The sequence below is a fragment of the Canis aureus genome, chromosome 6 (genome assembly GCF_053574225.1).
Source record: "Canis aureus isolate CA01 chromosome 6, VMU_Caureus_v.1.0, whole genome shotgun sequence".
NCBI lineage: Eukaryota > Metazoa > Chordata > Mammalia > Carnivora > Canidae > Canis > Canis aureus.
Window position 1 is genome coordinate 25,464,367 of NC_135616.1, and position 14,735 is coordinate 25,479,101.

Below are 14,735 nucleotides of genomic sequence, written 5' to 3' on the forward strand. Positions count from 1 at the left end.
TAATACATTATTAATCACTCTAGGACACTTGTTTAACGTGCCGAATAAAAGTGACAAGAAAAGACACAAGGATTTCTTGGCTAAAACCACACACTCTATAAATAGTTTTCACAGGGGAGACGTCTGAGTTCAAACATCAGAATCTGTAAAATAGCTGTAACACTGTTAAAATACTGTCCTTTGGAAAAGCAGAATCTGAAGGAATAGCTACCCTTAGTTTCCCTGGGACTATACTAATAGGCACTGAAAAGCAAGGCAGAAAAAAAGTTTCAGACTTTTATCTTTTCAAATGAACATCCCCCAAGTTTTTAGAAAACTCTTTAATTAGGTTTCTTGATCAAAAAGCAGTGTAACCATTTAGAGTTTCCAAAATTTTAAGTTCTTTTTATAGTTTATATTAAGTTTGGAAATGAAAGTAAACTTTTACAAAATGAAGTGTTCAACTTATATGCGAAAATGCTTCTTTGGCAATTGAATTTAAACTCTCCATTTTGGTCATCCTGGTAGCCTGGAAAAGCAAAGCACCAGCTTGGGAGTGACACAATTCCATTTATTAATTGTGATTTTTAGCTTAAGCTAATCTTCAGGGCAAAGTTTTATACATTTGCACATGACATCCAAGTTGCTTAACATATCATAAGCATAATTTATTAAGAACAGCCTCACTAGGTATAATTACGTGACTAACCAATCAAACCTATGAGTCATTTTAGCTATTAATTTGTAATTCAGTGTGATAATTGGAACAAACCCCCACATACAACGCGAAGATAGAGCAGCTCCACGAGGATCAATAGTAAAGAATGGTTTACAAAGATAGCTCTGTTTCTGAGTGTATTTATGTGCACATGTGTTTCTGTAGAACAAATATACATGAATTTTGAAACAGCAGTATTCTTTGAAATCTCAAGATTTGTTTGACTTAAGTAAAATCATCTGAGCACCCCTTTTTGCTAGAGTATTAAATTACTAATCCCAAGTAAAATGAACTGATGTCATGCCATACTTTTTAAAATTATTCCAAAATATTCATATGACCATTATTTTCTAAAATAGCAGGAAACTATGTCACTTATAAGTATCAGTCAGTCAATTAATAAATATATAGTGATATTGGCTCACTTTCCTATTAATACCCATCAAGGTAAAGTTATAATTTGATGTATATACTTTAAAAATGTGGATTTCTGCTTCTAGTGCTATGGCTCACTAGCAACCTAGAGAACCTTCTTCAAGAAAGCAACTCAGAGATGCATAATGGATAACTTTGATTGCATGACTATGTTCACAGGATGTGTGGAAAGCATCTCACTCTTCCCTGGCCCTTAAAAAAGAGCCTATTGAAAACCAGTCAACACACCCAAGAGGCTAGATTATTTTATGAGTAAACAAAAAATGTTCAATCAAAAAATTGAACATTACAGTAGGAAGACTGAGCATGAAATCAGTAGCACAGTGCTAGAGCTGTGTTTAAAACTTCTGTATTGGGGATCCCTGGGTGGCGCAGCAGTTTGGCGCCTGCCTTTGGCCCAGGGCGCGATCCTGGAGACCCGGGATCGAATCCCACGTCGGGCTCCCGGTGCATGGAACCTGCTTCTCCCTCTGCCTGTGTCTCTGCCTCTCTCTCTCTCTCTGTGACTATCATAAAAAAAATAATAATAAAAAATAAATAAATAAAACTTCTGTATTAAGCCAGAGACATTTGTTGAAGGGTGTGTCTTGCCACCTAACTTGGTAAAAGTAAATATAAATTCTCCACAGAAAAAACATCTACAATTTGAGTAATCAGGTTTATCTCAGATTAAGATTAACCAGATGTGAGCGTATAATTAGAAATGTCCACATACAAGAAGAGCAACTTTCATCTTCAAAAGTCATCATAGGCATACTTGGGTGGCTCAGTCAGTTAAGTGACTTAACTCTTGGTTTTGATTCAGGTCATGATCTCATGGGCCATGGGATTGAGCCCCGCATTGGGCTCCATGCTTGGTGGGGAGTCTGCTTAATGATTCTCTTCCTCTGCTCCTCCCTCTGCGTGCATACTATCCCTGCAAAATAAATAAACCTTTCAAAAAAATAAAAGCCAGCATAAGTAACAACAACAAAACTAAGCTTTCAAAGATTTTATCTGGAAACAAATAAATTAAATCTATGATAGTAGAAGTCAGGATAGTGGTAACTGATTACAGTGACTGGTAGAAGACACTAGGTGGTTTTTTAAAATGCTAGTAACATTGATTCCTAATCTTTGTAGTAATTACACAGGTAGTCCACTTATGAAAAATTCATTGAATTATAAACTTGCTATTAGTAGACTCTTCCTCGTGTATGTTAATATTCAATTAAGAACTGTACTTTTAAAAAGCAATAAACATGCAAACTCTGTAGAGCAATGGCTAACAATATTTTTTAAAGTACATTTGATATGCTAAGAGAGGAGATAAAATGAAACCATAGAAAATGCTTAATTAAAACCAGAGATAGGGATCCCTGGGTGGCGCAGCGGTTTGGCGCCTGCCTTTGGCCCGGGGCGCGATCCTGGAGACCCGGGATCGAATCCCACATCGGGCTCCCGGTGCATGGAGCCTGCTTCTCCCTCTGCCTATGTCTCTGCCTCTCTCTCTCTCTCTGTGACTATCATAAATAAATAAAAAAATTATTAAAAAAAAAAAACAGAGATGACAGGAAAAAAAGAAAAAAAATTGACAAACTTTGAAAAGTAAGCTATAAACATGATAGATATTAATCCAATGGTATCAGTATAATCACTTTAAATGTGAATGGTCTAAATATGCTAATTAAGAGAGATTGTCAGAGTGGATCACAAAATAAAACCCAACTGTATATTGTCTACAAGAAACTGAGTTTAAATATAAGTATTCACACACTGATTAAAAGTAAAAATGAAAATAGATAAAACATGTTAACATAATCAAAAGAAAGCTGACCTACTAAGTTAATTTTGAACAAGCAGACTTCAGAACAATAAAAGTCAGGAGTAAAGAGGAGCACATATAATGATAAAGTGGTCAATTCTCCAGTTATACATAACCTTTAATGCACATACACCTAACATCAGGATATGTCAGGCAAAAACTGATAGAATTGTAAAGAGAAATAAAGAAACCTGCTGTTGTAGTTGAGACTTCAACATCTCTTTGCCAGTATTGACAGATAAAGCAAGCATAAACTCAATGAAGATACAGATGGCCTGTAGAGCATTATCAATCAACCTGACCTAAGTAAGATTTATAGAATAAAATCAACAACAGCAGAATGCACATTCTTCTTAAGCTCACATGGAATGGTTATCAAGGTATACCACCTTCTAGGCCAAACAACAAAACTTACAAATTTATAAGACTAGAAATTATACAAAGTACGTCTCCTCAAACCACATGAAATTAATTAGAAGTCAATTACAGAAAGATAACTGGAAAACTCCCAAGTTTTGGAGATTAAACAAAACATATATAAATAATACATGAGTTAAAGAAAAATTCTCGAGAAGAATTTAAAAGGTATTTTTAATACTTTGATAATCATATCTTATCAAAATTTGCAGGATGCAGCAAAAGCAGTGCATAGAGGGGAATTTATAACATTGAATACATATAGTAGACAGAAAAATCTAAAATCAGTAACCACTTTCCCCCTTAGAAAACAAAGAACAACAAATTAAGCAAAAACAAGAGGAAAGGCTATAATACACAATTAGAGCAAAGATCAATGAAATTGAAAATAGGGAAACAATAGAGAAAATAAACAAATCCAAACACTGGTCCTTTGGAAAATGAAATAAAAGCAATTAACCTTTAGGAGACTAACCAAGAAATATAAAAGGCACAAATTATCAAATTCAGATATGAAGGAGATGTTATTATAGTTATCACATGGACATTAATAGGATAATAAAGGAATACTATAAACAATCATATGCCCACACATTTGATAACTTAATTAGAATGAATCACTTCTTGAAAGACAAAAACTACCAAGACTCATACAAAGAAAAAAAGATTATCTAAAGAGACCTATTTCTATTAAAGAAATTGATAATAACCTTCCAAAAGAGAAAGTATCAGCCCCAGATGGTTTCACTGGTGAACTCTGCCTATTGAAGGAAGAAGTGGTCCCAACTCTAAATCTCTTCTTAGAACTAGAAGCAGAGGAAACAGTTCCTAACTCTGGTAGAAGGCCATTACTACATCAATACCCAAACTAGATAAAGGCATCTCAGAAAAAGAAAAACTAGTGACAAATATCTGATGAACTTGGATATAAATATCCCCAAGGAGATGTTAGTAAATTAATACAACAATATGTAAAAGAATTTACACTGCAAACATATCGGGTTTACTCCAAATAAGGAAGGCTGTTTCTACATTTCAAAATCAATGATTGTTATCCACCACATGAAGAGATCGAAGAAGAAAAACCATATGACCACATTAATTGACACAGATAAAACCCAACTCCCATTCATAATAAAAACTCCCAGGTAATTCAGAATAAATAAAACTTTTTCTGCTTCATAAAGAACATCTACAAGAACTTTAAAGCCAACATCATACTTAATGGTGAAAAATTAGACACTTTTCCCCTTAAGTTTTAGGATAAGAGAAGAATGCCCTGTCTCACTACTCCTATATGACGTTGTATTATAAGTCTAATCTAATGCAGTAAGATTTTTTCTTTTTTTTTAATTTTTATTTATTTATGATAGTCACACACAGAGAGAGAGAGAGAAAGAGAGAGGCAGAGATATAGGCAGAGGGAGAAGCAGGTTCCATGCACCAGGACCCCGATGTGGGATTCGATCCTGGGTCTCCAGGATCTGGCCCTGGGCCAAAGGCAGGCGCTAAACCGCTGTGCCACTCAGGGATCCCATAAGATTTTTTTCAAAGGAAAAAATATAAGGTACACGATTGGGAAGGAAGAAATAAAACTATCTTTTCCACAGATAGGAGATTATCTATGTTGAAAACTTTAGTTAATCTACCAAGTCCAACGTCCTGGAACAAATAAACAATTATATACAAGACTGCTAGATACAGGTTCAAAGATACCAAGCCAATTGCTCCTATAAAGTGGCAATGAACACTTTTAATTTGAAAATTTAAAAATACCATTTAGAATAGCACCAAAAAGCTATTAAACACTTAGGTGTAGGGCAACCCAGGTGGTTCAGCGGTTTAGTGCCACCTTCAGTCCAGGGTGTGATCCTACAGACCCGGGATCGAGTTCCACATCAGGCTCCTTGCATGGAGCCTGCTTCTCCCTCTGCCTGTGTCTCTGCCTCCCTCTCTCTCTCTCTCTCTCTGTCTCTCATGAATACATAAAATATTTTTTAAAAAACCCACTTAGGTGTAAATCTTACAAAATATATACAGGATTGATACACAGAAAAGTACAATATTCTGAGTTAATTTTATAGAAATTTAAAAATTGATTGTAAAATTTATATAGAAAGACAAAAGACCTAGAATACCCAAGAGTATGGTAAAGAAGGACAAGGTGTAGGAAACACAAGATCCAATCTCAATGCTCATTTTAAAGCCACGGTAATAAGACAGCATGGTATTGGCTAAAGAATTGACATATGGATCAATAAAGCAGTATACAGACCCTAAAAATGCACCAAAGAAATTATACTGACAGAAAGAGCAATTCAATGGAGAAAAGATATTCTTGTCAATAAATGGAGCTGGAACAGTTGGACATTCATACACAAGAAAAAAAAAGAACCTAGACACAGAATTTACACTTCACTTAAAAATTAACTCAAAAAAAATCCTTCAACTTTATATAAAATCTAAAACTATAAACCCTCTAGAAAAAAATATAGGGAATATATGAGCTTCAGTTTGGCAATGAGTTTTTTAGATATAATACAAAAGCACAATCCATGAAAGAAAAATGTAATTTGGACTTTACTAAAAATAAAAATTTCTACTCTATGAAAAACACTTAAAAGACTGAAAAGACAAGCCACAGACGGGGAGAAAAGATCTGCAAAACACGTATCTGATAAAGGACTTGCCTCCAAAATACACAAAAAATTCTTAAAACTCAAAAATAAGAAAACAAACAATCCAATTAAAAACAGACCAAAAATCTCACCATATATGTCACCCAAGAAGAAGATAATACACATATGAAACACCATTTGTCATAAGTGAATTGTAAATTGACATACAATAAGATATCACTACACACCTATTAGAATGGCTAAATGAGAAAATCTGACACCACTAATTGCTGGGGAGGATGCAGAGAAACAGGAATTTTCATTTATTGCTGGTGGGATTGCAAAATGGCACAATCACTTTGAAAGACAGTTTGACAGTTTCTTACAAAGCAAAGCATAGGTTTGCCATACAATTCAGCTATTACACCCTTAGGCTTCTACTCAACTGATCTGAAAATCTATGTCTATGTAAAAAACTATTTGTAAAAGTTTACACCAGTTCAAAAACTGGAAACAACAAAGAGCCCCCTCAATAAGTGATAATATACCTAATAGGGTAAATAAACTGTGGTACATCCATACAATGGATTTTGATTCAAATACAAAACAAATGAACTTTCAATTTATAAATGAACATCTGTATAATTGAATATTGTTCAGAAATAAAAATGAAAGGCATAGGGACGTCTGGGTGGCTGAGTGGTTGAACATCTGCCTTTGGCTTAGCGCATGATCCTGGGTCCTGGGATCAAGTCCCACACCAGGCTCCCTGCAAGAAGCCTGCTTCTCCCTTGCCTATGTCTGTCTCTGCCTCTTCCTCTGTGTCTCTCATGAGTAAATAAAAAGAAAATGAAAGGCATAAATCTTGAATGCATATTGCTAAGAGAAAGCCTGAAAAACTCATTTAGTGCCTCTTCCTAATTGTATGACATTCTAGAACTGACAAAACTATGAGACAGTAAAAAGAACAGTAGTCTCCTGGCATTTGGGGTGGGGTTAGTTTGAATAAGAACAGGAGATTTTCTAGGTTGGGAAAACTATTCACTATGATAGTATAATAGTGGATACAAGGGGCACCTGGGTGGCTTGGTGGTTGACTGCCTTTGGCTCAGGTTGTGATCCCGGGGTCCTGGGATCAAGTCCCACATCTCCCTCTGCTTATGTCTTTGCCTCTCTCTGTGTGTCTCTCATGAATAAATAAATTTTTTTTAAAAAATAGTGGATACACAACACTATACATTTGTTCAGAACTCATAGAAACTTTACCAAAGAATGAACGTTAACGTACACAAATTTTAAAACATTTCAGAAATCAAGGGATCACAGGATGAAATGCAGATGACAACAAAACAATCTATATTACAAAAGTATGAATACAAGTTCACTGAAGGAGAAAGAGATACTGATCTAAGTTACCTTGGAAATGAGTGGATTCTATGAAACTAAAGGAAAAAAACATTTATCCATCTAATAAACAAATTGAAGGTAAGGGTTAATAATTCTGATACCTCTGTACCTGTATATTTGAACAATTAAGTAAACAAACAATTACAATTAAATTAACAATTAAATCAGGTGGCTGGAGCCAAATGACTCACTGTTGGAGTGGGTGTTTACAAATTAGCAAGGGGAGATGGCTAAAATGACCTATAAAGATAACTTGAAATAGAGTTGACATCAATATGAACTCATGTTTAACCTAATATATATGTTTGCAATATGGGAATATTTATTTATGTGTATATATACATGTTAGTATATACACTTATATATTTCCTTGCTTTACTATCTGAGAAGCCCTAGAATATCAACACCCCAGTAGCAATGAGCATACCCAATATCCACATGCTGATTTTTTAATGCCTTTTTAAAAATGGAAGGAAACAGGGCTTCTTGGAGAAATGGTTAATTATTAGACCGGGGCAGGAAATATAAACTATAAGCCTGGAGTACCTTGTGATATCAAAAAGTAAGTGAAAAAACAAAAAATTAAAATAAAACAGAACAAAGATGATCATATCAAGGGATACAGGAGCTAATTGCAAGAGCCCCTACTGGCCAAAGCTGGAAAATTTGACCAACCAGTAAAGTGCTTTGGCCACTAAAATGCTCTGTGCCTTGTGAATGAATGAATAAACTAAGGGCATCTTCTAAATTACCTCCATCACTTCACTTGTCAATAAACTGCAGGTCTCTTAGGGATAGAAGAACATAACTTTCTTTCCAGTGTTCATCATCATTACAATAGATTTATTTAAAAACAAATTCTGTTGATATTGTCTTTGGACACCATAAGAATATTAGAATCACACAAACACCTGAGAATACTGAAGACACACAAAAATGAAAAAAAAGTAAAAATCATTTAGCCAAACTAAACATAAAATCAATATTCTATGTCTATGACCTATTCTAAAATGGCTCTCTTAGGATAAAGGAAGGTTATTCTAAAGTGCCATGATGCAAGATGAATGCCTGAGTCAGACTCAAACTATCTCTCCAGATTTTAGGCTGGCTATTTGTCCTGCAGCCTCAATTCTGTGATGGGTTATTGATTTTCAGTTTGTCCAGGTTTTTCTTGTAAGAACAGGAAGAAAGATTTCCATTTACCGTATCAGACCTTGTCCCAGTCCATATGGGCAGGTATAAGAGAATACTATAGACTGGGTGGCTTATAAAAAGCAAACCTTTATTTCTTATACTTGTAGAGGCTAAGAAGTCCAAGATCAAGGTTCCAGCATAGTCACACTCTCATGAGTTCACAACCAGCAACTTCTTGCTGTGTCCTTACATGGTAGAAGAGCCTAGGGAGCTCTCTAAAGCCTCTTTTATAAGACACTCATCCCATTCATGAAGGTTCCAGTCTCATGACTCCCAAAGGCCCCACCTACTAATACCATGATATTGGGCATTAGAATTCTAGGTCACCATGAAAACAGTTTGTAGTTCTGCAGTATTTATATTTTAGATAGGCAACTGGGTTCAAATGGAGTTAAAAGGAACCTTTTTATATTTAACCATATACACTAGAAATAATAGTGATGTGGTGATACATTAATTCTACACTTTGAACTATTATCTAGACCAGGTGTTTGTCAAAGTCTGGTCCCAGGACTGGTGGTATCAGCCTCACCTGAAAACTTGTTAGAAATGCAAATTCATGGGGTGCCTGGGTGGCTCATTTGGTTGAGCATATAGGACTCTTGGTTTCCACTCAGGTCATGATCTCAGGGTCATGGGATGGGCTAGGCCTCCAGCTATACTCTGGGTGTGGATTCTCCTTAAGATTCTCTCCCTCTGCCCCTCCTCTTGCATGCATGCTTTCTCTCTCTCTCTCTCTCTCTCTCTCTCTCTCATACCACACACACACACACACACACACACACACACACACACACACACATAAATAAATCTTTAAAAAATGCAAATTTTTTGCCCCCATCTGAGACTCAGGAAAGTGGATCCAAAAATCTTCATTTTAACGAGCCTTACACATGCTTCTGGTGTTATCTCAAGTTTGAAAACTATAGATCAACAGTAAATTACAACTGCAGTTGTAACTGGAATACAGTTATAATTTTCTAATAAAATTGTCTGTTAGCTTCATACCTGTTGTAAAAAGAAAATGTTACTCACTTAGTCATTGTTAATGATTCTATTACTCTGGAGGTTATCTCAAGCAGTCACAAAATAAGATCCTAAAATCATAGAAGGTTTGGATGTGTGAAAATAGAATGACAAATTTAATAAAACATTATAAAATTTATTACCAATTTTTAGACTTTTCATCTTGAAACAATTTCATACTTGCAAGAGTACAATTTCAACTTTTCTCCAGCCACCCCAATGGTTAACACTTCACATAAACATAATGCATAATACAATAATAATAACCAGAAAATTGAGAAATTGAAAATACTATTATGCAAACCTTATTCAAGTTTCACTAATTGTCACATTAATGTCCTATTTCAAATCCAAGATTTAACCAGGATTATACATTGCATTTAGTTGCCATGTCTCTTTAATCACCTCTAATCGCCTCTAATTTAGGCAGTTCTTTGTTTTTCATACCCTTGAAACTTCCATGTAAGTCAGCCAGATATTTTGTAATGTGCCTTCAATTTAGACAATTTTGTCTGATATTTTTTAAAAGATTTTATTTATTTATTTATTTATTTATTTATTTATTTATTTATTTGAGAGAGAGAGAGAACAGAGGGAGAGGGAGAGGGAGAGGGAGAAAAGCAGACTCCCCACTGAGCAGAGAGCCCGATCCCAGGACCCCAAGATCATAACCTGAGCCAAAGGCAAGACACTTAACTGGCTGAGCCACCCAGGTGCCCCCGTCTGATATTTTCTTGTGATTAAATTTGAGTTATGCTTTTTGACAAGACTACTACTGAAATGGTATTATGCCTTCTCAGCACATCATATCAATGTTATTCTTGGTGCTATCTTTATCACTTGGTTAAGATGATGCGTTCCAGGTTTATCCATGTCAAATTACTATTCTTTTCCCTTGAAAATTAATAGGTATCTAATGGGACAAGTATTTCGAAATTATTAAAATATTATTTTTCTCATTATACTTTGCCTATTAATTTTAGGATCCCCTGATGATTCTTGCCTGCAACAATTATTACCAAAGTAGTCACCAAATAGTCATTTTTTAAAATTCCATTAATTGCAACTCTTATTAATTACACTTATTAATTGCAATTCTACTATACTTATAAATTGCAATTCTATAATTAAAGGGAGGTAAAGAGCTAGCCTTTAACTCCCTTTAATTTTGTATTCAGTTAATTTTGTATTCAGTTTTGTATTTATTTATATTAGTATAAGCTCATGAAAATTTATTTTACCCTATGGGTTATGCTCCACCACCACCATTATTTATATTGTTGCTCAAATTGTCCTAAGGCAGCCCCTGGAAACTTCAAGTTGGCTCCAGTATCTTTCCAACATGCTGTCATTATTTTATGAGAACTTGCTTACTTTTTGATACTGCTTCTTATTCTAGGATCATTGTGTACTTTCTCCATCCCAACTCTGTTATCACTCATTTCTTCAAAAAGCATTAGTTCATTTTACTAAAGAATAATACTTGGGGGATGGGGATTAAAGAATATACTTATCATGATGAAAAAAGTAGATAAAATCATTTTTTAATTAATATTTAGAAGCTAAGATCTAGGCATGAGATGTGCTTATTGCTATTAAGTTGTTCTTGCTCCTTGGCCTGACTTATAACTATTTCCCATAAAAAAAAAAAAGAAATCTGGCTCACATTGTCCACATTATGTTTATTTTTTCTCGGTTCCAGAAAACACATAGAATTGCTAACACAAACCTCTGTCGAAAAATAAATTACACTCTAAAGTACGTGTGTGCCATGCATTTGAACAAATGTATTGTGAAGTCCTTCATGTTTTTCACTTAGTTATATATTTCTGGAATTTTGTATTGTTATTTAACATATAGGAGAGCATCTTTAGGTCCAGAAGCCCCCAAGCAGGTCTCAAATTTTCCACTTGTAGCACCTAATTATATAAAATTATATCAATTTTCAACTATATAAAACTATGCTTCTTACATATTTCATATTATTAAAGATTTCTTTATTTTTCTATTTTTTTCTCTCATTTTCATTTAGAGAACACATTGCAATAAAGTGTAGTAAGTACCAAAGGGCAGGGATTTTTTTTTCTTTTTCTACTGTAGCCCTAGCATCTGGAACAGAATTTGACATATACTAGGCACTCATTAAAAATGTCTTGACTAGAGTATTCAAAGAATTATACATACATTTCTACAATGGGAATTTTGCCAAAATTGCCAAAATTGAGTTGTCGTTGTTTGACAATCACCACTAGGGGACGGTATAAAACATTTGTACCTTAACTACCAAACAAATGTTTAAAGTTGGCCCATGAAAGCAAGGTTAGGGATGTCACTATACGTAATATACATAGGATCCCTGGGTGGCGCAGCGGTTTGACGCCTGCCTTTGGCCCAGGGCGCGATCCTGGAGACCCGGGATCGAATCCCACATCGGGCTCCCGGTGCATGGAGCCTGCTTCTCCCTCTGCCTGTGTCTCTGCCTCTCTCTCTCTCTCTCTCTCTCTCTGTGTGACTATCATAAATAAATAAAAATTAAAAAAAAATACATAGCTTGACTTACGAAAAACCTGGCGGTATTTATATAAGAAAAGTATTAAATGTACAAACCTACTAAGTGCTCATCTGTGATAACAGAATGAACATTTTAGGAAGAGTAGCTCTGTTAGGAAAAAATGAACCGGGCCTTAGAGAGCGTTGTCTTTAGTATTGATGGATAGGAGATGTGTAGCAGGAAAAGGAGAGAGTGAAGTGGAAGCTGATGAAGCCACAGGAACAGTATCAAGGTGTGCATCACCAAGGATGATTTGAAGAATCTTACGTTAAAGTTAAATCATTGCCAAGTTGAGCAGTGAAGCAACATGTAGGGAATGTTGGTAGTGTTTTGTCTCTGTTAAGAGAAGAAGCTCAGATGAGTGCTTATCTGATGTCACAAAGCTATTCTAATTCCAGAATCCATGCTTTTTCTCACTACTTAAACTGCCTTCTTGCTCCTAAATTCTTCGTGAAGAAAATTTGAATTTAAAATAGTGCCTAAAATTGCTCCAATATTGAGCTTTTAAAAATTCCTAGGAAAACAAGACCAGTAGCTGATTTTGTCTTAATCTAAAATTACTTGTGAAGTTATTTTTAAGAATTTTGACTGCTTTATAATTACATGAATTATAATACATGAGTTTCATTTTCACCTCTTAATAAATAAGAGCTCTTAGAGCTGGTCACTGTTTCAATGAGAAATTTAAAACATGAGGGTGAAATTAAAACATTCTTTCACCTCAAAGCGTTTCTTCTTCAGTGAAAACACAGAATCTATTTGAATAGTGTGTTTAGAACTCTGCTTTCCAGATATTCCTAGAGAAAAGAGATGATTTCACTGGCATTTTAATGGCTTTCCTTTGAAGGTTTCAAATGCATTGTAGAATCTGCTGAATTATTTAAAAAAAAAAAAAGAAGTAATAAGATATATAAAATATATTATTTAGATATATTGTGCTCCATTAGTCTCTTTGAGAGTAAAATTAATTGTTTTAAGGAAGTCAATCTCTCACAAATTAATTATGACTTTAATTAAACATCTCTAAGAATCAAAAACCAACTGTCAGGCAAGATTTGAAGTAGAAATTACCAAAATTTCATTATTTTATGTCCTTTATTTTTTTTTTTAATTTATTTATGATAGTCACAGAGAGAGAGAGAGAGAGAGGCAGAGACACAGGCAGAGGGAGAAGCAGGCTCCATGCACCGGGAGCCCGACGTGGGATTCGATCCCGGGTCTCCAGGATCGTGCCCTGGGCCAAAGGCAGGCGCTAAACCACTGCGCCACCCAGGGATCCCTTTTATGTCCTTTATAATCAAACCTCAATGTGATTGTGTCTGTGTTAACTAAGCTTTTTAATAACCATTAAAGTCATTTGCCTATTTCTGAAATGATCATGTACTTGGAATTTAAAATATTTGAAATTTATGCTTTTAGCAAAGAACTTAGTGTTTTCATCTCATGACAGCTATAACCATGTAGTAGAATAATACCTAAAGACACAAATTATTAGGAAAATTTCTAAATATAACTTTAAATTAATCTTTCCCATTATTCTTCCATTAATTGTACTTTTAATAATTACACATCCCTTAGTAGGAAATTGAGGAAAAAAAGATGGCAAAGACTTTTATGTGAAAAAATATTCCAAAGTAGAATAAAATATTATTTGTTTATAATAAAAAGACTTAAATCTCTGGCTACATAAATATAAGAACATGAAATATTACGTAATTTTAAATAATATGTAAAAAGAATAACATAAATACTAACAAATGAAATGTGATAAATACATGGAAACAGTGGTTGAAAGATTGATGTTAATTATATTAATTATAGGGCAGCCCTGGTGGCCTAGCGGTTTAGTGCTGCCTTCAGCCCGGGGTGTGATCCTGGAGACCTGGGATGTAGTCCTACGTCAGTCTCCCTGCATGGAGCCTGCTTCTCCCTCTGCCTGTGCCTCTGCCTCTCTCTGTGTCTATCATGAATAAATAAATAAAATCTTTTTTTAAAATTATATTAATAATTATATTAATCATAATTATATTAATCATAAACACATGCTTTGACATGTACTCTATAACACAGTTATAACATTTCAATAAACTAGAGTCTAAATTATGGAAGCATTAACTTGGTTTTCTTAAAAGATAAGTTTATATACTGGATTTTGACAATTTATTTTCTGAAGGACACAGCAAATTACCTAAAATAATTGGATGAATTACAAAACTATAGATCATTTATTGATAACAATTAAAAATGAAAGTATATTTGCCTATAATGTGCTATGCCTTTTTTTTAATGTGCTATACCTAAAGTAAACAGAAAAACCATCCATAGTACTGAATGACTAAAAAGTCTGGATTACAAAAATTTCCAAAGCTTTAATTTGCTATAATCAATATTTAGAATAAACAATTTTTCAAATCTGCCATGTGTATATATGTATTTGTAGCTCTATATGTGTGTATGTATGTGTATATATATATATATTTGTATATATGTTTGTATATATATACACATATTCTGAACCATTGAAAGTAAGCTGCAGGCATCATGACACTTTATCATTAAATATTTATGCAGGCATCTTCTAAGAAG

At 34.3% G+C, this 14,735-nt stretch overlaps 2 protein-coding genes across 12 annotated transcripts in view; one reads left to right on the top strand and one right to left on the bottom strand.

Moving 5' to 3' along the window:
- The window catches only part of NOL4 (nucleolar protein 4), a 524,626-nt gene that overhangs the window by 399,074 nt on the left and 110,817 nt on the right, over nucleotides 1-14,735 (bottom strand). The window lies entirely within an intron of this gene.
- LOC144315618 (uncharacterized) overlaps nucleotides 1-14,735 on the top strand; it is a 45,478-nt gene that overhangs the window by 8,974 nt on the left and 21,769 nt on the right. For 9 of the 11 annotated variants that reach the window (XR_013381341.1, XR_013381336.1, XR_013381337.1 and 6 more), the window contains one exon: nucleotides 7,281-7,456. The exons of the other annotated variants lie outside the window; for them this stretch is intronic. The gene's annotated coding sequence lies outside the window, so the exon portion shown is untranslated. The remainder of the gene's footprint in view (nucleotides 1-7,280; nucleotides 7,457-14,735) is intronic. 11 annotated transcript variants of the gene reach the window in all.